The sequence below is a fragment of the Camelus bactrianus genome, chromosome 28 (genome assembly GCF_048773025.1).
Source record: "Camelus bactrianus isolate YW-2024 breed Bactrian camel chromosome 28, ASM4877302v1, whole genome shotgun sequence".
Classification (NCBI taxonomy): domain Eukaryota; kingdom Metazoa; phylum Chordata; class Mammalia; order Artiodactyla; family Camelidae; genus Camelus; species Camelus bactrianus.
This window is the reverse complement of record NC_133566.1, coordinates 10,633,081-10,656,906: the sequence shown is the minus strand read 5'-3', so window position 1 is coordinate 10,656,906 and position 23,826 is coordinate 10,633,081. Positions and strand designations below refer to the sequence as shown.

At 48.5% G+C, this 23,826-nt stretch overlaps 1 long non-coding RNA gene across 1 annotated transcript; it reads left to right on the top strand.

The window, feature by feature from the left end:
• The first annotated feature begins 21,779 nt into the window (after positions 1-21,779).
• On the top strand, positions 21,780-23,538 carry LOC141575463 (uncharacterized). The gene is made up of 2 exons (XR_012503059.1): positions 21,780-22,538; positions 23,135-23,538. It is a non-coding gene; the product is annotated as an uncharacterized LOC141575463 (long non-coding RNA).
• Positions 23,539-23,826: the final 288 nt, after the last annotated feature.

The window sequence follows — 23,826 nt, the reverse complement described above, 5'->3', positions numbered from 1 at the left end:
GGAAAGGCGGTCTGTATGAGTCCCCGTGGCTGCTGTAACCAGTTAACATGAATCCTGGCCATGTACAGATTCGCTGTCTGACAGTCCAGGGGTCAGATGCCCACGTGGGTTTGGCCAGGCTGCAGTTAGGGCTCGCGCAGAGCTGTGCTCCTTCTGGGGTTTCTAAGCTGTCCCCCCGCCTTTGCCGGCTTTCAGAGGCCACCTCTGTCCTCGTCCCCTTCCTCTTGCTCCCAAACAGCAGTGCCGCGCCTTCTAGTCTCTCTGACTCTCCCGCCTCCCTCCTTCACTCCCGGTGCCGCTGCCCCAGGAGGAGTGGTTCCATTCTCACTAACTCAGTGTTCCAGGCGACTTGATAGATCGTAAGTTCTGTGAATAGCAAGATTAGACTGGATAGTGCTTAGGTGATCAGTCTTTGGGCTTAATTTCTACGCCACGCCTCTCTCAGATTTATGGCAATTTCATTTCCCTTCGAACTAGCTGTTTTCTCCCAGTTCTTCCATATTTATGAACTTTTTTGCTGTCTAATTATGTGTCATACTAACATCGTTTTTTCCCCATACTAACCTCTTGAGCCCCCCCTCCCAGGGTAGGGAGGGGCAGGCAGGAAGGGAGGCAGGCACAGTCTTCCTGAAAGAAACATCCAGGGCCTTCCTCGTGGGTTAAAGAGACAGCAGGCTGCTCCCATCTGAGGAAGGCGGTCGGCTCAGCTCCCACAACGGCTGTATTTCCCTTGCAAATGAGGTTGATCGCCAGCTTTTTCATGACTTCCCTGGTAGCTAGCTAGAGTGAGCCTCTTCCTCCTGGCTCTGTGGTCCTCACAGAAGCCTGCCTCAGTCCTGAACTATGTTCTCATCCACAACCACGTTTAATTACAAAGTTTGCCGGGAGGCTGTGTAAGTACACTGGAAGGAGCTGTCTGGTCCAGTGAGATTTCTCTATGTGCCCTGGATTTAGATAAAATATTCTTGAGCATATTTTATTTACCTTCAGTATTAAACCTGTTAATGCTCAGCTCATCATTATTTAGAAGCTTTATTAAGTGGCTTGACTCAAACGAAAGTCAAAATCAAAGAGTGGGGAAGGTCTGGGTCCCTGTGAGGCTCTCCCGGTGCGACCGTGTGGCTTGCTCGTTAATGCTCCGCTCTGGACGCGAGCCGTTTTACAGAGCAGCTCCTTTGCTCTGGGGGATTTTTTCCTGCAACTGTCTTGATAGAAAATTTGTCTTAAATTGTAGTATTTTCCAATTTCAAGCTATCTTGTTCCGTAGGCATTCACTATAAAAATGGGTAACAAGAACGTGTTAATAATTTACCAAATAAGAAATAATCAAAAAACATGTAATAACAAGACCAAACTCACCCATGAGGAAGTAACATACAAATTTAATCAAGTTACAATCGCTCACCTATTAAATGGATAAATACTATTTATTAAATAATATGTAACCAGTGTTTGTAGAAGAGGAGGCAGAGCGACACTCAGAAGTTACTAGCTGGTGTGTTCTCCTGACAGGAACTCTGACGACGTGCGTAAGGTGCGTCTTCGTAAGTTCATCCCTCTGACAGGGCTGCTCCTGGGAGCTCTGAACACAGGACCCTGCTGTTTCCCCAATCAGAAATTGGGCAAAGCCACTCAGATCTCTTGGACGTGAAGGCCAGAAGCATTTCCCAAGCCCGACGTCACTCTGAGGGGGGCACGTGGTTGCCATGGATGTGAGGAACCCTCCACTCCCATGTCCCAGCCTTGCCCCGTGGCTACAAAACCCTGAGCTTCAGACCCACAGCTCATCCTGCTGCGCAGGTCGAGCCTTGAACAGATGATTCGGACCATCCTTAAGCCCTTTGCTTTCCAACGGTTCTCCACTGACCACCCTGCAGGCTCGGTTATTCGTAGGCAAGGGCCTTTCGCCGTTCATTTTTAATGAAATTTGCTTTATCCCCATTGAAGAGAAAAGCATCTAACTAAAGCATGGCCTTTCACATCTGCACATTTTTCGAGTCCTCAGCCTCGGTGAATGGAGCCTTGGAGTCATCTTACCACCCTGTTCTTGGGTTTTTCTGGAGTGAACTCTCAGAGCAGGTCCATCTCCAGCACGGAGTTCATCTGCAGGACGGTCCCAGGAGAGGCCCAGGGACACAGGGCAGGGAAGAGGAGGACAGACCTTCAGCCTGGACGTCTGTCCCCTGAGTTCATCTGTGGAAGCCCCAACCCAGGACCTGTGGGAGGTGATGGGGTCACCAGGGTGGGGCCCTCACACGTGGGATTCATGCCCTAGAAGATGATGACCTCTCTCCAGCACGTCTTCACGCAGCAGGGAGATGTCCGTCTCGGGGCGGGACGGGGGCTCTCCCTAGGACAACGCTAACTGGCCAGCACCTTGATCTTGGATGTCCAGCCTCCAGGACTGTGAGAAATGAATGTCTGTCATTTAAGCTCCCTGTCTTTTTTGTTATAGGAGCCAGAGCTAATACAGTACATTGTTGTTAAGCAAGTTACCAATGAGGGCACCTGCGTTCCACACACCTGGGGGCCCCAAGAGACAGTCTGGATCAGAGCCTCCCCTAGGCACGAGGGAGCTGGGTGATTATCCACTGGTTCGGTCAGTGGTGGAAAGTGCTGGGTGGTGGTGCTTATTCTCTGGCCTTTCCCATTTCTGGGGCTCTGAGAGACACAAGTGTCAGGGTTCTGGGCATCTCTTGGGGAGCAAAGCCATCAGTGCGAGGGGTAGTGGATGAATACGGTCGTGCAGGGCTAGGAGGGGTCATGGCTTTGATCTCTAGGTGAAGGGACACCTCGCAGGGCTTTGGGCACAGCAGGGACATGTTCTGACGTCCAAAGGCACCACCTGCACTGGACGGGAGCGAGGGTGGAAGTTAGGAGGCCATTTAGGCAGCTGCAGAAATAATCCCCTGCAGACGAGGAGAAGGTTTGCGCCAGAGCAGGGCTGGAAAGGCCATTAAAAGTGGTCCTATTGTGGTTATAGTTTGAATACACCAGGAAATGCACCGCAGGACACACAGTACTCTCCCAGGCAAACAAGCGATGTTGCTGCTGATGGGGCGGGGCCTGGAGTTCACTACCACCAGCCTTTAGGAGACAAGGCATCCCAATCCAGATTTGGGGGCAGTTTTTATTCTGATTTCACATTCTCTGACCCATGGATTTTTCATGATTTAAGAATCTGCTTAGTATTCTAGCCATTTCAGGAGAAATTTCTGAATTTTCTGACTTAGATACTGAAATTCTAATATCAAGAGTTTTGCATCTTTTTACCCTGGTAAATTGTCTCTCTCACCTTTTGGCTTCTGACCCCGGAAAACAGAAAATGTAAGTTTTCAGCATGTCAGCTCCTGGATTGATACTCGGTCCAACTAATCTTGGAAAGATTACTGTGAGAAAGGAGGTGAAGCGGTCTTTATCCTTTTCGCGGTCCCACCTGGTGTGCGTGCGTGTGTGTGTGTGTGTCAGCCTTCACAGAGAACCTCCGGACTTGAAGATTCTGAGTGAGTTTGACCTTCACGTTTTCAGGTCAGGTCTGCCCAGCACAGAATTGGGACTTTTCCATCATCTGTGGAATTACCAAAGCGTGCAAGGTAATCTTTCTAGCTTCTCTGGGCTAAAATACTACCCATTAAAAAAAAAAAAAGAAAAACTTGCTTTTTCTATAAAAAGCAGCTCAAAACTACACATTAAGTTTGGTTGGAAAAAAATTTAATTGGGAGTTTGTATGTAAAAACCAGTCACCTATGTCTTAATTTTCTAGTTTGCAAAATGGAAGTAAAGGAAAGATTACTTAGTATGTTAAGAACGCTATTAATTTTTTTCTGGGCAATTAGTTCAGAGAGAATTGGTGTTTTGTAGATGAGCAGATATAAAATTATACAGCATTAGGGATGGAAGAAATAACACAATTGTTTAATGCAAGCCGTCCGCTCCAGCAGAGGGACCAAAGCCCAGCGAGGCACAGAGTCCCCCATCCCACGGGCCCTCATCCATGGACCCCACCCATCCCTCCACTCTCAGACCAGCCTGGAATCCAGCCAAAAAGAATCAGTACTTGTGAAGGCCTGCTCCGGCTCAGATTTGCTTGCAAACTAAGCTCTCTGCAGATCAGCGACTCCTCCCTCCCCACGGCCCACTGCCCCCCACTCTCCACCCCCGTGGATTCTGCCAGAGCAACTATGCCCTCAGCATCGCGCTCAGGGCAAGTGATACCCAGTAGGAAGAGCACTCAGCTCTCCCGAGGCCCAATCGATGCTCTTTCCAAATCGCCTCTGTTGGGAAAACAGTACTGAACAGACATGAGAGCCTGGGTGGGCAGACCCAACGTTTGAAGGTCTTCTCACTAAAGAGCTGCTCTGGGGCCCCTGTCCCGGGAACTGTCAGAGGACTCGGGGTCTGTGGCTGCCTGACGGCTGTGCCTCCCTCCACGCCACGTTCCACTAGTCATGCCTCACAAACCAGAAACATCTTTCTTCTCTAGAAATCACAAATCTCATTTTGGACCAAACCGTTGTAAACACTCTATGATTCTTGACATCTCCCTGAAATGATGGGCCATCTGCCTTTCCAATTAGTTTTCGCTTGTATTCTGGGGTCTTGGTTGAGTGCAGGTACTTCTAAGGTCCTGCTGATGGCGCTGCGCCCTGGGAGGGGGCCCTCGGTCCCTCGGACGTCTGTGTGCATCGTCCGTGTCTCTTCCCAAGGGGGCACCGTCTGTCTGGATGCTCACATTTTAGAGCCATCCGTAGTACAAGGATTGCTGCCAGCCCCTCGTGGGCTTCCTCCTGGCGCACCTTTGTGAAGCTGTCCGGAGAGCCGACCTCCCTGCCGCCCCACCCCCGCTTTGTCCTCCTGTCTTGGCCCTAAGTCACACAAAAAGAAGTGGAGATTTGCCAAATATCCAACTGATTTGATTAATACAGATGGGTTACCTGAATAATTTAGACTGCAAAGTGGATTTTTTTAGACACTAAGCCACTCCACCTTGCTAGCCGGCTCCATTTATCAAATTAAATGGAAAAATGCCAAGACTCCATTGGAGGCTGTCCTGCAAAGTTACAGCCTGGGAAATGGACTAGATCCTGGGTTACTTGAGGGCTGTGGCAAGGACTGGACGAGAACTTCGATTCTCCATCCAGTCTTAAAATTCAGGCATTGTTTTCTTTTCCCCAGAGGTTTCAGACTGCATCTCAGTTGTGAAGTCCTTTATACAAGTCAAGTTTTAGGGGGAGGCCCAAGAGGCAAATGGATCCACTCTGGCCGTACACAAAGCACGTCCCCCTACCCTTGAAGTGCATTGAGAAATATACAGATTTACGGAAAATCTACCATTGACCCAAGTCCGTTACGCAGTTTGTGTGGGTAAGGGGAAAAGATGAGGATGTTCCAGGAGGGTTGTTTACAAGGACGCAGCCCAGTGCAGGGAACAGAAGTGCAGGAGGAACTCAGGCCAAAAGCCGAGGACCTGCGGCCATTCTGAGGTCTGGAGGGAGTGGGGAAGGGAGAGGGCATCGGAGTCTGGGCAGAGAGGGTCCGTCCAGAGTAGACACCACGTCCTGCTCTTCCGCCCCCTGCCAGAGCCTCATGAAGACCAAAAGCCTCTCAGAACTGAGCGATGTCAGGGGCTTCATAGCAGGTGTTCCCACTGCAGCCTTTCGACTGTACCATGGTGGAGCTGATTGTCCTGAAACAGTGCAAGGTCAAGGCTGGGAAACTCCCAGGATGCTCCGATTTACGTCACTGGCGACGACTGAGCTCTGCCAGGCTGCCCCTGCCGGTGGCGGTAAAGCCAGCGTGTATGTACCTCTTTACAGGCCCGGGAACCCAGCTCAGCTCCGTGAAACTTGGGCGTTTGTAAGTCTCCTAGCGATGCACCACAGTAAGTCTCAGAAACTTCTGCTGTTTGCTGGAAATCACCCCGCACCCCTCACAGGAACTCAGACCCCACATGCCCCTACGCGCTCGCCGGCACGGCCACAGTTCCTCAGTGTGGGATGAACGCATGGAATGAATCCATCCCATTAATCTGGTTTAAGAACAGGCAGGCCTTTGTTCTTCAGGACGAGGACTTGCAGCGAGAAGGCTGGGCAGGCCAGGGTCAGGGCAGCGGCCGGGCATTACCCATTGCTCCGGCCATCGTCCGGCCCCCAGGGAGCCCCTGACCCCGCAGGGCAGCGTGCATGCGGGAAACCGCCTGCTTCCTCCTGGCCTTGAGCCACCTGCAGGTCTGCGTTTCCCCACTCACAGTAACGTTCCAAGTCACGGCAGCTGACACATCCCAAGGCTTCTAATCGTGGCTTTCCTGATCAGAAGCCTCCAGGGCTCGACACGGCCCCCAAATTCAGGCAAGCTCCTCACAGTGCCTTTAACATGGTGCTGAGGATCCTCATCTGGCTCTCGCTCCCCACCTCCACCAGCCCAGCAGGCTCTGCCTCTGGGATGCTGGCCCCTGGCCCCCTGGTTTCTGGTTGGGTCTGGGCAGTGGGAGAAGCAGCAAGATGCTAAAACATGGGAAGAGACGGCTGTGTTTTCCTTCCCGCCCCCTCCCTACTCAGGGCCACGCTAGGACTCCAGCCTCCTCCAGAAAGGCTCCTGCCTTCCCCAGCTCTCGGGTACATGGGCTTCCGTCCCTGCCACCACCTGGCTGCCCTCTGTCTCTCGCTCAGTCCCTGACCACTGCACACAGCTTCATGACCCGGCTGCGTTGGATTCTGTTTCCTGCCGCAAACTGTCCCAGATACAAACCTTCTGGGAAAGATCCCAAAAGAAAAGATCTAGTTCACATCCTCTCTGACCTTCCCAACTCACACCCTGAGCTTTTACTGAAACTCTCCTACCTGCTGTACCAGACCGAAGTACCTGGGAAAAAATGCTTTAAAACATGTGTCTGGGCCCCATCCTCAGAGCATCTGGCTCCGTTGACCTGGGTCGGGAAGGTCCGCACAGCCACAGACCAGGCAAGCGGAGCAGACCCGAGGCATCTGGCTGGGCGGGGTGGCGGGGGGCCCAGGCACCGCTTGTTTAAGGTTTTCTAGGTGATGCTGACACAGGGCTGGCCTGAGAGCCGCAGTCCTGACCGTTACACTCCCCGCCGTTGGCTCTAGCAGGTGTGTTCCTTTCTCAGGTGCATCCGCACCTGCCCTCCACTCGCCCCCACATCCCAGGATCCCCCTTGGAAGCACATCCCATGTGGGCTTTTTCAGGAAGCTCTCCCCCCACTGCCCTGCAACCAGCACAGGTGTCTTGGTCATTCTAGTACTCCTGTATTCCTCCTTTGTGTCCTGCCTCCTCTTGGGCTGCGTATGACAGTGGATGGCCTGTTGGCCTTGGTCACACTATGACCACGTGTGTTAAGAAAGGAACTCATGGTCACCTTGCCCAGCTTCTGGCTCAGTGAGGGCTCCAGGAACAGGCAGTGCTGGGTCTGGGGTCTCTGGTCTCACAGCTTGGTCTCCCACCACCACTTTTCCCAATTCAAAAGGCTGGAATTGACTCCAGTTGGAAATTCAGACCTTCCCAGCTGTGTAAGTCCACATCGCTTTAAAACGTTCTGTAGGAAATCAATTCTGTAATTGTGCTGTAGAGCGGAAGTGTTCTCTCTAGATGTTATATCTGAGTATTAATTAATTGTTACAAATCACAATCAATAGATACACACCCTGTGCACAAAACAATCCAATATTTTCTATAAAACCCTGACGTACTTGGATTTCTAAGGCTAATACCTGACAGGCACTTTAAAAAATAAATAAACTGCTTATTTGCTTCTGGGAGATGAAGACACACGGTGATTCCGACGCCGGGTTCGGGCTGTACACATTCTCATTGAGTCTGAAGGTGAGTCAGCAGCCGCACCGTCTTTCCTTCTCCTCCCCAAAGGCTTCAGGCCCCTTTAACCTTGCTCTGGAGTCTCGTGCGCTGCCCCTGTGCTTACAGTTCACCGGCTGCTGCGGGTGTGGGCGACAGCCCCCGGCTCCCGCACGACGTTCTCCAGGCCTCATCATCAGGACGTCAGGATTCCTACTTCAGCAAACCTGGGGCCATCATTTTCTGTGCCACTGAGGATGAAAGGTCTGGGACAAATAAACCTGACGGAGCGTCAGCCGTAAGATGCCACCGACCGTGCTGCGTGTGCGGACGTCAGAGGTGTTAACAGATGGGACACGGTCCCAGACCGTCCGGGCCGTCCTCGCCTCCTCCCCGGAAGCTGCACATTGACCTCGTTTCCGCCTCCTGCCATTGTCCAGGGTGGACGTGGGCTTCCCCGTCCACGATCCTTCCCGGCGGCTGCCCCGCGGTCTTCCTCCTCTTGCAACTATCATCCCTTGTTAGGGTACTTTGCTCCCAGAGAGGCATTTCCATTCTTTAAGAGGGGAGTTTTTTTAAATTGGCACAAGGCGCTTTTATTGTGTACGGCGATAGCAGCGCCACGGAACCGGAAGACGCAGCCTTTGAGAGAGTCGGGTTCCTCAGCGTCCTCTGTCAGTCCTTCTGAGAGCCTTTTCTGAAATTCTCCATCTCTTCCATGACAGTAGCTAAAGTTACTTCCCGTGACAGAGAAGCTCATTACGTTACACCATTTTGAAATGCCACGTCGTTTCTCAGTTGAAAAAGAGTAATAAATAACGGTACATCCATTTTCGTGTTACTCACAAGCTGAAATCATTTCTGACGTTCGGTTGTTTGCATCTAAACTTTTTTTTTATGGTGCAGAATATAATAGGAAGTCTATTACTTTCAATGCCTGCTGGGTTTTTTTTTTCCCTCAGAAGATTTCTCACCAGTTCTAAAATACTCAGAGACATTAAGAAATAACATGCAGGATACAGGAATGTGTTTTCTGTGATCCGCCGGGGAGGGGCCGCCCCCTGTGAAAATAGAACCAGATGCTTCTTCTCAGCGACATGATGCTGGAAGAGCCTTCAGCCCTGAGACCGTCACTGGGCAGCAAGTTTAGATTTCCCTTTCCTAACTTAGGTCATGTTCTCTTTTGATGTTTAAAATAAACTCTTTCATTTGGTCTCTACAATCCTGACTTCTGGCAGAGGAAATGTTTGAGAACTTGAAAATTAAGTCCTTTCTTTCCCCCCCTTGTAGAATATACCAGAGACAGGACCCTCAGTGGTGAAAGGCTGAGTCGTGCCCTCTGTTCTGGGCCCTTCATTTCTAGCTGGTCAGATTCCTAATGATCTCAGAGGGTGGCTGTGACCATCAGACAAGCTGGGTGATTGGGAACAGCTATCAGCCTTTTAAATGTACCTCTGCCTGGGGGGAGGGTACAGCTCAGTGGCAGAGCACATGCCTAGGAAGCCCTGAGGTCCTGGGTTCAATCCCCAGCACCTCCATTAAAAACAAGCAGATAAAACCTAATTGCCTCCCTCCCACAAAAAAGCATATGGTGCTGGGTGTCAGCTATATCTCAATAAAATCGAAAGGAAAAAGAGGATGATTGAAATGCTCCTCCTCTTTAGCCCAGTCGATCCATTTACATTGACATCACAGGGATTCGCGTAACGTACACACTGACACGGCTGTACAAGTGTGTGTGTGTTCACGCCTGCTGACGTGGAAACACCTGATATACTTGCACACGTGACAAAAACACCAGAAAGGGAAGTAAAAGGCCAACTGCAGTGTGGTGAAAAGGGCGAGTATTCTCCACATACAAGAGCTCTCAACACTAATCAAGAAAAGAACACCATATTATAAAAATGGGCAAAGAACGTAAGTGTTCAGTTAATTAAAGAAGAAATTTAAGTAACTGCTAAACATGTGAGCACATGTGAACACCCACCAGAAATAAAACACACAATAGAAAACAGTGTAAACGCACACGTGCTTTCACTATAAAATGGCACAATTTTCAGAGGCAGTGAGAGTTACCACTGGACACATGGGACTGGATTTCCCATGCCCTGTCGATGAGGGTGTAAACTGTGCAAGCTTTCTGGAGCATATCTGAACAGTATGTACCAGGCAGCCTAGCCTTGTAGCCCCTCTGACAAACCAGTTCCTCCTCTAGAAATTTATCCTGAGGAAATAAACACATACGTACTCAGAGATGCCGGCACCTTGGTACAGCGTTGCTAATAGGAGGGGATTTAAAGTCACAGCAATCAGAAACTGGCCCAGTCAATTGTATAGAAACACTCTGCAGCCACTTGAAATCATGCAACAGAACATGCTGGTTGACAGGAAATTCTTTCCTTGCCTTCTTAACATCTCTCCACTCCCCTCTGAGATCTGAGTTCACTCCTCAAAAAGTCCAGGAAAAAAATCCAGAAAATCCGAGCAAGCCTCTGCCACCCTTGTCGCACACTTGCTGGATTCCATGTCTTCTTTGTAGCCTGTTTCATCATTGTCATTAAATAATTGGTTCATTCATTGGCTTTTAGTCTGTGTCTCCCACTGGAATGGAATCTCTAGATGGACAGAGAAGCTGGGTCCAGTTCGTCCCTGGATGTCGCCTGGTACCAAGAACAGTGTAGGCAAAAGAAGGTACACTTGAACACGATTCATTTTGGCGAGAAAAAAATATCTTGCTATGTACGTAGTCAGAGAATACTTCGAAATACGAATCCTTGTGCTTTTCTTTCTTAAAGTTCTTCATATGCATGTCTCTCCGAGTTTCATTTAGAGGTATTCAGATTGCCAAGGGGAAAATTAGAATGAGGATGGCTTCCGTAGCAGGAACTGAGAGAGAGAGAAACCGCCACTGTGACTTTCTGATCTCCAAATAGGTTTGGAAGGTGACATCAGAAGCAAGCATTTTGAAACCCTTTTGGTTTGCAAGTACGGGCTTCTGTTTAAGAAAAGAGTCTTGAGACTCAGAAGGGAAGGCCCAGGAAGATGAAGGCCTTGAATTTGCCTCAATAAACCAGATGGAAAAATAGAAGACCCAGTTAGGAGTCACCTGGGAGCAAGCTTGACGGGAAGAGAAGCTGGCCTGGCGGCCATGCGGCTAAAGGGCCAGACGCAGGAGAGGTGGGCGGCGCTGCGGGTCACCTGCCCTGGGGACCCTTGGGTGACGAGCCCACCCATCTCCGCCTATGTCGAGCGGATACCCCAGGACACCTGTGTCCCGAGCTGAGAGCTGTTTTCTTGGAGGTCTGGTAAGCGAAACTTTGCCAAGTACTAGTTTTCCAAGACATCAAATGTGGTAAAAATGGCCTAACTTCTGGGGCCAATGTGAAGAGTTCATTCATGATACACATTTGGTGAAATGGATGGTTGCTCCAGTGAACGTGAGGGTCCTGTGTATCCTTTCGACGTGTAGTTTTGATCAGTTTTGTATTCCGTGAGTAACTGTCTGAGCCATTGGATTTCCTTCGCAATTGTTCGATTTCAAGCTCCCTGAGGGTCAGAGTCTTCTTCCTCTCAGTGACGCTGGAGTTGGGGGGGGTCTGAGTTCCCACCGCCTCTGCCCACGTGCTTCTCCTGCCTTTCAGAGGAGCTCAGGGGAAAGCGGGGAGCGGACCCTTCTGCTGCTGCTTTTGCAAAACGAATTTGTCAGAGGAGCAAAAAGCATATGCTTAATTAGTAGTAGCTGTATTTTATTTTGGATTGAGTAATGTAATTTTAAGTGTATATCTGATACATTTAAAGATACTTGAGAGTCGGACGAAAACATGATTTTACTTCATCTAAATGACTGAAACAAAGAAATAGAGAACTTCAGCATCACAGAAAAAAGCAGACAGAATAAAATTCAACAACAGAAATAAAACCAGGACAGTAACAAATATGCGTAATTGCCACAGGGTAAGGCTCTGTCCTCACAGCACTTGCCTTCCAGCGCCCTGCAAAAAACGGGAACATTATGGTGCTTTCCGTTAACATCAGAGACAAGTTAGGCATCCTTGCCAATAGCCCTAAATGTTACTCTGGAAATTCCAGCAATGCGTATGGAAAAAAAAAAAAAGAATTTGTCAGTAAAGTCATGTTATAGAAAGTCCAAAGACTCCCCATAGATTCAATTACATGGAATGGAACCTGCTGGAGAACGTAGGGAAGGTTGCTGAGCTGCGTGGGGGCAAGAAGTGATTTAATTCCCAGCACCTCTGACAGCCTCCTTGGGTGTCAGTGGCCCTGGAGGACACTCTGGGGCTCTTATTGGACGTACCTATAGTATAAGCCTGTTGGTTTCATCAGAACATTAGCGCTTCCTCGTGTAAGTTACTTCCTTCTGCTCTTTGTCTGTGGTGTGGATTTAAAGGGGGTCCCAGCAGCCTCCAGACGCCACAGCGGATCACCCCTCAGGCTGGAGAAGTAACTTAGAAGCCGGTGCATCCAGTCTTCACTCGTTCTCCGAACTGATCCAGCGACAGCCCCGGCCCTGAGCTGAACGCGCTGTTTTGTTGTTGTTTAATTTTTTTTTTTTAATTGTGGTGAAATACACGTAACATAAAAGTTACCATCTTAACCATTTTTGAGTGTACAGTTCAGTGTTGATAAGAACATTCCCACTTGGGGCCGCCATCCTTCCCACCATCAACTCCAGAACTTTCTCCTCTTCCCAAACTGAACCTCTGTCCATGAAACACTCACTCCTCACCCCGCCCCCAGCCCCAGGCCCCCACCACCCACTTTCTGTCTCTGAGGGTTTGACTCCTCTAGGGACCTCATGAAAGGGGAATCACACGGTGTTTGTCTCCTTGTGTGGCTTCTTTCAGTGAGCACCACGTCCTCAAGGTTCATCCATGTCGTAGCCCGTGTCAGAGCAGCCTTCCTTTTTAAAGCTAATACTCCACTGTCCCTTTTGTAAAATTTTTTTGGGGGGAAGAGGAAGTAATTAGGTTTATTTCCTTGTTTAGTTTAATGGAGGTGCTGGGGATTGAACCCAGGACCTCATGCATGCTAAGCATGCGCTCCACCACTGAGCTGCACCCTCCCCGCTTCTCTGTCTGCTTAGACCACATTCTGTGGATCCGTTCGTCTGTTGTTGGACACTCAGGTTACTTCCTCCTTATGACCACTGTGAGTAATGTTGCTGTGAACATGTCACCCGCGTTCGGGTGAAGACAGGTAAGAATTTGAATATTATTTTTAAAAAACGCCTCATTTGAGTGACTAGTGTTTAACCAGTTGGGACATGGAACTGACTGGCCTCCCAGGACGGCTGGGAGGGGCTCGGCCACGTTTCTGAGCCTCTGTTCTTAGTCGCTGCGCGTGACTCACCACTGGCCTGGTCCCAGTTTTCTCTTGGGAATTATCGTGGGAGGGAATTGTCTGGGGGAGGCTGAATCGGAGTTCTGCTCACCAGGCCCCCACGCAGCCTGGTGCAACACCAGCAAACACCGCGATCAGCCGGACAAATTGGAGAGGTGCCACCCTTGAAGTACTGAGAACTTTCAGACCAAACTTTCAACAGGCGACACTTTGATAGGAAATTCTCTGTGTCTGTACTGGGGTCCCAGGCCACGGACCAGCGGTGGGGGCTGGTATTGTCTCTCATTCTCTCTCTCTCTCTCTCTCTCTCTCTCTCTCTCTCTCTCTCTCTCGCAGGATGAAGTCAGTATAGCGCTGTAGCCTCCCAGGCAGTCCCGTCAAACAGCAACCAGAGCAAAAGGCAATATTAATGTAAGTAAGAGGCCAGGATGTCCCAGAAACAGATTCCTGTTTATTGGGTATGGATTAACACTTAGGAGCGAGCATTTCGGAAGACTTTGCTCCTCGCAGTCAAGGCCTAGGGAGAGACCAGGTCGGGGGGCAGAGCCTGGGAGCTAATGCGGGGGGGGGGGCCCTGCGGGCTTTGCGTCCCCTAAGTCCCTCTGCAGGAAGCCGTGCCATCATGTCCCGCCGGTCAGGACACTGAAGCTTTCAGAAAATAAGCAATCACCCCATGCAGCTGGTCGGTGGCCGAGCTGGGACTCAGTCCTCTCCCACCCTCCGTGCAGCTCTCCTGGATGTGCAGGAATTAGGGAGAACCCACAGTCCCTGTCACGGAGACCAGTGGTTCTCAAAGTGGGGTCCGTGGACCAGCAACGGCAGCATCACCTGGAAAATGTTAGAAACGTTAATCCACAGGCCCACCCCCGAGTTCTGACTCCCACGCCCTGGGGGTGCGCGGGCCACCTGTGCTTCACGCAGCTCCCCCCGCCCGGGGGAGTCCGCTGTCTGCACAAGTGTGGGAGCCCTGAGCGGGGTGGCGCCGTCGGGGGAGCAGGGTGGTCTGTCATCTACTTCATCCACGTTACAGGCAGAGGGCATGGCTAGGGGCTGGGGAGTGAGGTTCTAACAGCCCACACAGGAGTTTGATCCCGAGAGCTTTAGCTCACGTAAGATTGCATTGTGAGGTTTGCATGGGGGAGAGGGTTGACGCTGATCTAAATTTTAATTTCGCCAATTACCCTCCTCCTCCTTCCCCGCCCCAGCTGTCACTTCCTGCAGTGAATTACCTCCAGCATCCGGCATCTATTGAATAGACAGGAATGTCGGTGTCGTCATTAGCAAGCACCCCGCCATCTTTTCCTGTGCTCACACGCACTGGAATTTTGGACAAGGATTTTGGTTCTTTCCTTGCATGGAGCCTGTGGTGGATTCCTGGTGAGGGGGAGGGTGCACGGGAGCGTGCCATCCAGCCTGTGGGTTTGCGCTGTTTGCTGACGGATCTGTTGAGCATCCGAAACAAGGATGTGGAGGCTCCAAATGTTTGAGCAAGATTCAAAGGCAATTTTCAGTCACTCGGATGTCAACAGATGGCTGTGGGGACTTGACATTTCAAAGCCCTAAAGATCTGACAGTCGCTCTTACAGGAGCCCACTGAGATGTAACACCTTCCTGCACAAAGCGACCCACTGACATCCTGACACCCCTGTCCTGTCGAAGGACCCCAGGTGTTGCCTCTCCTATGCCGAGGGCGTGAGTACATAGGACAGGAGCTGGGGAGATGGTGGGCAGAGAGTGTAAGGGGTGGAATTTGAAGGAGAGTGTTTTCGGGGGTCACTCCGCAGGGCTGGGGGCTCCCAGATGAGAGGGAGCTGGGAGGCAGAGACAGTCCTGCTACAGTCCCAGCTTCCAGGAAAGCTTCGTTCCATTCCGTGTCCCATGTTTGCCAATGTCACTGTTGCATCGTCACCCCACAGGAAGGGTGAAAATAAGCATGCTGGGGTCACGGTGAATTAGGACCTTTGTGTGAGCCTCGCCAGCAAGGCTGACTCAGCAGAAGCAGCTCCTGTGTCACAGACGCAGGAGCCCTTAGATAGGGACATTCACACCCTGCAGCACTGACGGGATAAACACGGCAGAGCCAGGGTGGTGCAGTGGTTAGAGCCTGGGCGCCTGGCTCAGAACCTGCCTCTCCAGTCACTGCCCGGCCTGGGGGCGTGGCCTCCCCTCTCCGGAGGCTTGTTCCTCTCTGAAGGGCTGCTGTGTTTTTTTGAAATTTATTCAATAATTCTTAAGAAAGCATATTATGGCCAAGGTTGTCAAGGGCCCAGGGCAGGTCAGGACAGGGGGCTCTGCTCCATAGGTCACCCAGGGACCCAGGTTCCTCCGCTATGGTCCCTGTGTCACCCCGCCAGGCTGTGTCCTCTCCTCATGGTCACTCCGTCTGCCGCCAGCTCTGGTCTACGGGCAGGAGAGAGAATTAAGAGCAAGCAGTTCTCTCTAAAGATGGTGCCCAGGAAGTTGTACCACATCTGTGTGCATCTGCTTGTCTGTGCTTTCTTTTACAGCAGGGAACAGGTACATCGACCTCAGTCGTTTGTGGAGCAACTGTCCACGAACTGTCAACTATTCTGTAATCTCCGTCGAAAAGCCAGAGATATGTTTTCATGGAAAGACAAATCTTCAGAAATTGAGGGGCAGACATTTGGTGGGGAAGAATGCAATACCTCAACACGAAATGGACTACACCCTAAAATTATTCACGTTGGAGGTGTCAGTTTAAAAAAACTAATTCGTTATTTTGTCAATCCTGAAAATTTCAAGTTTGGCATTGCCACATTTATTCAAGGGGAGTGCAGTTGTATTAAATGAAAATGCTGTGCTTTTACTGGTTATTTATGATGAGTATTTTGCAACCTGAAGATGGGAAATGGAGACACTTAGAAATCACTTGAGACATGAAGGAAGCAACCCAGACGCCGGTAGCCTGTCCACACACCCTGTGTCCGCCTTCCAGGTGGCGTTACCCCTGGGACACGGGTCTGTCCTTTGGTCCTCCCCTGGATTTGCCCCTAAGCTTCTTCCTTGGGCTTGTGTGGCCAGTCTTCATTCCAAGTGGCAGATGTCACATCCCCTGAGTTTACAGCATGGGAGGAGGAGGGCGGGCTGAAGTCCGGAAGTCCAAAATAACGTGTTTAAGAGCTTCTTGGAGAACCATTCTGATGCCTCGAGGCTCCCAATTGAGAATCTGTGGCCAACTGTTTGCACCATTAACAACTAGTTACCGTATTTCAGAACCCGTCGAATTCTAGGTCAAGAGTGACTTCTACAGACTTGAAGGCTTCAGACACAAGAGAAGGAACCACCCACTTGCTCTCATCTTGGGTTTAAGGTAATAAACATTTATAAATTTGGGCTAAAAATACATATGCCTCTTTGGTTAATGGACAAACCTTAAAATAGCTGCTGGCATAACTCCTCCTCCCTTGCAATCTGGACTGAGAGGTGGGGCAGCTGGAATCTCAAGGAATCAAATTGCTACCCACGGCCACGGCAATCATTAGCACTCTGGAGAGCTCGGAACGCCCCAGCAGTCAGGCTCCAGCAGGCTAGCAAAGCCTGCAATCCCAGCTGAACTTTGAGCAAAAACCAATCTGTCCTTGGACCGAGTCTGGAACCATATATATATTTTTTTTTCCTCCAGCGTCTTTTTTTTTTAAATCAAAGTATAGCGGATTTACAATGTTGTGTTAGTTTCAGGGGTACAGCAAAGTGACTTGGTTGGAATGGGCGCATGCCAATTAACAAGCCCCAGAACTGCCCCGGCAGCCAGTCGGGGCTCTGGAGGCTCCCAGTAGCGTCCCTGCTGTATGTCAACCCTGATTTGGGGAAGGAGTTCTTTTAACCTTAAAAAGTCGCTTTGTATGCAGTGAGGCACGGTAACAACCTGACAGGTGAGGACAAGGTATGATTACAGAGGAGAAGAAGCACTCTGGGCATCCGCGGAGCAGAGCTGGACCTGCATCTCCAGTCTTGGGGGGAAGGCCTGCTGTAAGGCCCTCGGTGCCTGTGATGACAGGAGTGGTTGTGCCCTTAATCACTCCGCCAACAGTCCCTGTTCTGACCCAGATGGGTACAAAATGCTGGCAAGATGAGGACAGGGAAGCAGTTGTTGACTTTTCATTTCAGGAGCGGAGAGATGAGAGGCATGCAGACCACTGGCTGTGTGGTGTGGGCTCACTCGTGCTGGCTAGGAGCTGAATCTGCTGGGTTTGGAGAGTGTGGCAGAGGCAGGCGGATTCTGCATCGCACCCCTGGGGTGGGCAGCTTCTGAGATGCCCCCTGAGATCTGTGCCTCCTGCTGTTAATGCCCTTGTGTAAGACCCTCCCCTTCACACCCCTCCCAGGGGGCGCTGGACTGAGTCCCTGGCTCCTAATGAAGCAGATATGGAAAGAGTGATAGGATGTCACGTTCAAGATTAGGTTACAGAAAGGCTGTGACTTCTGTCTTGGGCCCCCTCCTGTGCGTGTCTCTCTTGCTCATGTGGAGGGGAGTCAGCTGTTGTGTTGTGAGCTGGCCAAGGAGAGGCCCACGTGGAAAGGAGCCCAGGGAGGCCTCCAGCCAATAGCCAGCAAGGAGCATGGGCCCTCAACCCAACAGCCTGTGAGTCCTGCCAACAACCACGTGAGTAACATGGAAACCTGGAGGCAGCGCCTCCTCCCCAGTAGAGCCTTCAGATGAGACCGCAGCCCCAGACAACAGCATGATAGTAACCTCGTGAGGGACCTTGACTCAGATGTGCCCAGTCAGCCGCTCCAGGTTCTGACCCACAGAAACCGTGAGCTCATACATGCATATCACTCCAAGTATTAAGTTTTGGAGTAATTTGTTACACAGCAAGAGATAGCTAATACACAGTCTGGGGCACAACACCACCATCAGAGACACAGAGAGTTTCAGTTGTGTGATAGGAGGTTTCCCCAGAATCTTTCATCCTACAGATTTTTTTTTTTTTTTTACTGAAATGTAGTTGATTTACAATGTTGTGTTAGTTTCAGACGTACGGCAAAGTGATTCAATTATACATATAAATATATATATTCTTTTTCAGATTCTTTTCCATTATGGGCTATTACAAGATATTGAGTATAGTTCCCTGTGCTCTACAGTAGATCCTTGCTTATCTATTTTATCTATAATACTTTGTGTCACTAATCCCAAACTCCTAATTTTCCCTTTCCTCCCCTTTCCCCTTTGGTGACCATAAGCTTATTTTCTCTGTCATCCTACAGATATTTTCACGGGGCAGCATGAAAGACTAAACTACTGTCCCAGTTAATAATTCTAAACACTTACTCCATGAAAAGCTTTTCATTAGGGTTAGCAAACTACTCCAAATTACCTGCTTTCCCTTTTTGTTGTTGTTATTCATAAATCATTCCATCCACTGCTCAGCGGAAGTATAGATAATCAGTGACCTAGAGCAAAAGCAGCTCAAGGAAACAGAAATGAGGACAAACTGAATAATCAGCAAAGTTGGCACGTCTGATGCAGAGAGTGACTGGGCTGCGTTAGAGAAGGCAACACCGGGGCAGGGAGGCGAGAAAGTGTGTGTGTGTGTGTGTGTGTGTATCTTTTGGATATATGTCAACTTGGATAATATGTCAGTCTTCTGGTTCAATAATTTTGGAAAATTGAGACATTTAAGTTCAGAATAGAGAAACGAGTCTTTAGAAATGAAAAAACAATCTTAACAAATTAATTACTCTAGGGATTTGCAAAATCTTTTCCTTCCCAGAAGCTTCTTGAAAAAATAAAATCTTAGGTGGAACTCCAACGTGTAAAACAGAAAATATGTTATTTTGCTAGCATAGATTTACTTACACATTCAAATCTATAACATTTACTCATAAAATAAATCACTGAGAACTATAATATGAATAATATGAATACAAAATCTAGGAATTGGGACTTAGGGATCTCGGGTGCACTTCTGTGCCCCCTCAGTGTAGCTGATAGAATTAAAACAATTATAATTCACAAAGACAGGTGGTTCCATATGGTAAAATTTTATAAATAGCTTTTTAGCAACCAAGGATATACATCAATTAAGCTAAATCAGAAAATCAATGGAGAAATAGTAAGGCAATCTTTATCTAACGATATCATGTAAGTGCTGTTGTTTCTTAACTAACAGTTGCTAAATTTAGAGATGGTTGATCAAATACCTCAGCCAGTTTTAATGATCGTTGGGCAGGAAATACTTTTTAAATGTAACCTTGAACAATATAAAGCCATATTAATTTTTTAAAAATCAGACACAGCAATTCCGAGTTCTTTGTCAGCTAGTAATGTGAAGTTTCTAAATAGCTGAATTTGCTTTGTTTTGTGTGCCGAGTCCAAACTTCAGCTTTCAGTTTCAGTCTGCCCATTGTAACTGTAATTTAAGTCGTGCTGACATGGGGGCCCTACATGCCAAATATAGTTCTTCAAAAACATCAGCAAGATGTGCAAACAGCTCGGCCCTGCTGTGTCTGAGAGTTTTAGCTCTGCTTCTGTTACACCATACGGAGGGTCTGCCTCAGTGTAACCAGTGAACCTGAGGATGAAAAGTAAACTCTGAATTCATTGCATTTATTATTATAAATGTCTGATAAGTTTGCAGTGAGGGAAACAATCCTTTAATAAAGTTGTCAATTTGTATGACATTATCCAACACTTAAAAAAAACAAAGTTGCTTTCTTCGTGACAGTCAGGGCTTGTTACACAAATAAACTTGCCCTCAGGTTGGCAGTAACTTTTATGTGACGAGCTTTCCTACCACTGCTGTCACTCACTACACAGACATCGCCACATTTTTGTACGGTTATTTGTGGTGTTATTTGTGTTCTAAGCAGTTGAGTTTTTCTTCTCCTAAAATGTCTGTGGTGAGTGTTTTACAATGTGGTAAATAACCCTCTTCTTTGCCTGCAAGGACACATACGAAACCATCAAAATGGGGAATCACCAGCATGCACACGCTTGCCTGTTTGCAGTGCAAAGATTTTACTAATCTGCCTTCGAGCCAATTGTCTCAGAACCTCGGATCTTTACTTAGATTCTATTTCAGACTATGTTGGAGGACGATGGTATTAGTATGGTGCAAACCTTCCACCAACCTGCGTTTCACTGGTAACATTAATAGCACAGAATTCAGCAACACTTTCCAAATGGTAAACAGCGTGCGGGGGCTGAGATTTAATCTAACTTGGGCACTAAAAATTGAGCTTGTGTAGTTTTGTGAATGCTGCCAGAAGACACAAGATTCCCGGGTCGAAGACACAAGATTCCCGGGTCAAAGACAAAGGGCTTAGTCCTCCTGGACAGCAAGTGGCAAGGGCTTCTTGTCTGCTTCAGTCCCCCCAGCCTCCAAATCTCACGGGGGTGACAGAGGGGCTGGGCAGATGCTCTGTGTGCAGGCGTTTACATCAGTGCTGAAAACCCAGAGCTCAGGGAACTGCAGTTTCTTACTCTGAGCAACGAGTAATCTAACTGCTCGACCACTGTGCTGGAGGGAAGCCCTCCTCCTATACGGGACAGTAGACCAACCTGCCGCTGTCCCATGGGGAGACACTGCCCCTACCTCCCAAGGTTCTTTGTTCTATGGCATCTTTGAAAGGACCGTCTGGGATAAAGGCGGTCGGCGCCTCTGCTTGCAGGACGAGCAGAAACACGAGAGACGCGGAGAATTGTCTCCAATACCCAGGGGCACACTCTTTCCCTTCCCCTGGAGGTTTGTAATTTAATTCGAATGACTCATGTTCAGATTTCACTTTTGTCTGGAGATCTGGCGAATCTTTACAGTGCTTCAGGGGACTCCCACACCTTGAAAATCACTGCTCCGGTCCAGACTCTTATTCTGCAGTAGGGAAACTGAGGCACGTAGTGGTGAAGTGGCTTCTCCAGGTCACAGCTACCTATGTGTCAATCAGAGTGATGACATTAATAAATCCAGGCAGTACCAGAAGACAGCCAAATATCCTTTTCTTTAATCTAGAAATAGGATTGTTCAAAATGTAGCAAGGCAGAGAACGTCCCAGGGCATCTTGATTTGGATTTCCCCGTAGGCAATCTCTGAGACTCAGTTTAGAGCACAAAGTCATTTGGGATCCCAGGAATAGCACTGGGGAAGCAGGAGAAGGAAGGAAGACGGTGTAGGGTTTATGAAGTGAGTTATGACTGTGGACGCCTGGAGGTTCATCGCACTGGAAAATTCTGGGTGCCAGCAGAACAGACACCCCAGCATCTCACCCAAGGGGAGGTGGGGTGTCTGCCAACCAGTTCTCATCAGTTGTTGGTTGAGAGGACCCTCATGTCCTAGGACTGCTGCCTGCACTTGGGGAGAACAGATGCTCTAAGCATCTCAGGGCCACAGGCAGGGAAAGGGTGGGGTCCCGGGGTGAGACTGGGCACCAGCTGGGTCTGCTACACGGGTGTGGCCAACCTTTACCGATGAATATATATCTGAGCAAATCTTCTCTAGTCTAATTCTCCATTTCTGCATTTGGGTAAGCTCCTTACACATGATAGGGATACTTGTGGGTCGAGTTAAGAAGGCTTTTCAATGAGATGGTGATTAAAAGAATGGATAAGGAATTCACAAAGCATCGATCAAGGGGAAGAGGAAGATCTTATGCGAATAGAATTAAAAATATGGGCAGGAGAAGACAGCAAGAGAGAGGGAGGCCAAGATTTGCAGGTACTAACTACTGTATATAAAACAGATAAACAACAGATTCCTTCTGTACAGCACAGGGGACTATATTCAATACCTCATAGTAACTGCAAGGGAAAAAAATAGGAAAATGCGTATATGTATGTACATGTATGACTGAAACATGATGTTGTACACCAGAAATTGATGCAACACTATAAACTGATTATACCTCAATAAAAAGAATGCAAATTAAAAAAAAATACGGAGGAATGAAGGGACAAGGACAGCTAGAATAAAGAACCAGGGACACAGGAAGTCGCGTTAAGGACACTACTCAGGGGTGGGGGGCTGTGAACAGAGAGTGGATCACAGACTCTGTTCTTAGCCCTTGTCCGCGGAGGTTGGCTGAGTTAGAAACGTGTCTCTGTTACAGATTATTAGAACAATGACTCCAAAATTTTGAGTAGGAGGATCCTTTTTTATAGAAAGGTATTATTTTTCAAGTGTCTTCATGCGTGAGAGTAGCTTAAATGTCCTTTGATTAGGAAACCACATGACTAAAAGCTGCTATGAATTCAATGACGTCACAAAATAAATTTGGATTTTTTTCAGCACCATGGCATCTGTACTTGAAAAATAGCAGTTAATGCGTGTACGTGCAACAGGGGAGGTTTGCCCAGACGGCCGGTGGGGAGAGAGCGCTGGTCAGGGGCCCGTCCCAGTGACTCTCAGGTGAGTGTGAGCCTTGGTCTCAAAGAGGGTCATGTGGGGAGGACCCTGAAAGGTCTACTGTCAACTGCTTTAGACGTGTGCCCAGAAAGCACATCACACGACACCTTCCTGAGACAGACTCCCCGGGAGATCTGTCTCCTCCATCTCCTCCCATCCGTCAGGATAGCTGTGCATCCAGCTTGCCTCTGTGCAGAGCAATGCTAAACAGAAAGGAACGGGTGCAGGAAGCACAAAACCCTACGAATCCATAGGCCTGTTCTTCTTTTTTTTTTTTTTTAAATTGAAGTCTAGTCAGTTTACAATGTTGCATCAACTTCTGGTGCGCAGCATCACGTTTCAGTCGCACATATACATACACATATATTCCTTTTCATTATGGGTTACTACAAGATATTGAATATAGTTCCTTGTGCTGTACAGTAGAAACTTGTTGTTTACCCATTTTAAATACAGTAGTTAGTATCTGCAAATCTCGAGCTACCAATTTATCCCTCCCACCCCTTTCCTGCCTGATAACCATACGTTTGTTTTCTATGTCTGAGTCTATTCCTGTTTTGTAAATAAGTTCATGTGTCTTTTTTTTTTTTTTTTTTTAGATTCCACATATGAGTGACATCATACGGTATTCTTCTTTCTGTCTGGCTTACTTCACTTAGTATGACGACCTCCAGGCCCATCCATGTTGCTGCAAACGCGTAGGCACATTCTTTTAAAGAGACTCCCCTACAACCTGCCAGATTTCATTCTTGGATTATACAGTCCAAGTCTATGAGGAAACTGGCTGGCGATGCCTGATGCATTCTCTGATGTCAAGAACCCCCTTTTTGTCAAACCAGGTGTGTGTGTGTCCTTTATAACAACCTTTTTCAAGGTCTAAGGCAAATTGGTATATGGCTGCTTTAATTTGGGATCACACCCTGAGATAATGATTTCAGTGCAAATGATTTACTTGGTACGTGTTACAGACCAGATTGCATCCCCACCACCCACCCCCACCCCCAATTCATACAGTGAAGTCCTGAGTCCCACTGTGACTGTATTTGGAGAGAGGGCTGGAAATGTGATACAGCAAAAGCAAAACTCAATCAGTGGGGCTGCACGAAGTTAAACAGCTTCTCTGCAGCAAAGGAAATCATCCACAAAATGCAAAGGAAACCCACTGAATGGGAGAAAATATTTGCAATATCTGATGAGGGGTTAATATCCAAAATGTATTTTTAAAAAACACATATGGCTCAATAGCAAAAAAAAATCCCAATCTGATTGAAAAATGGGCAGAGGACTTGAA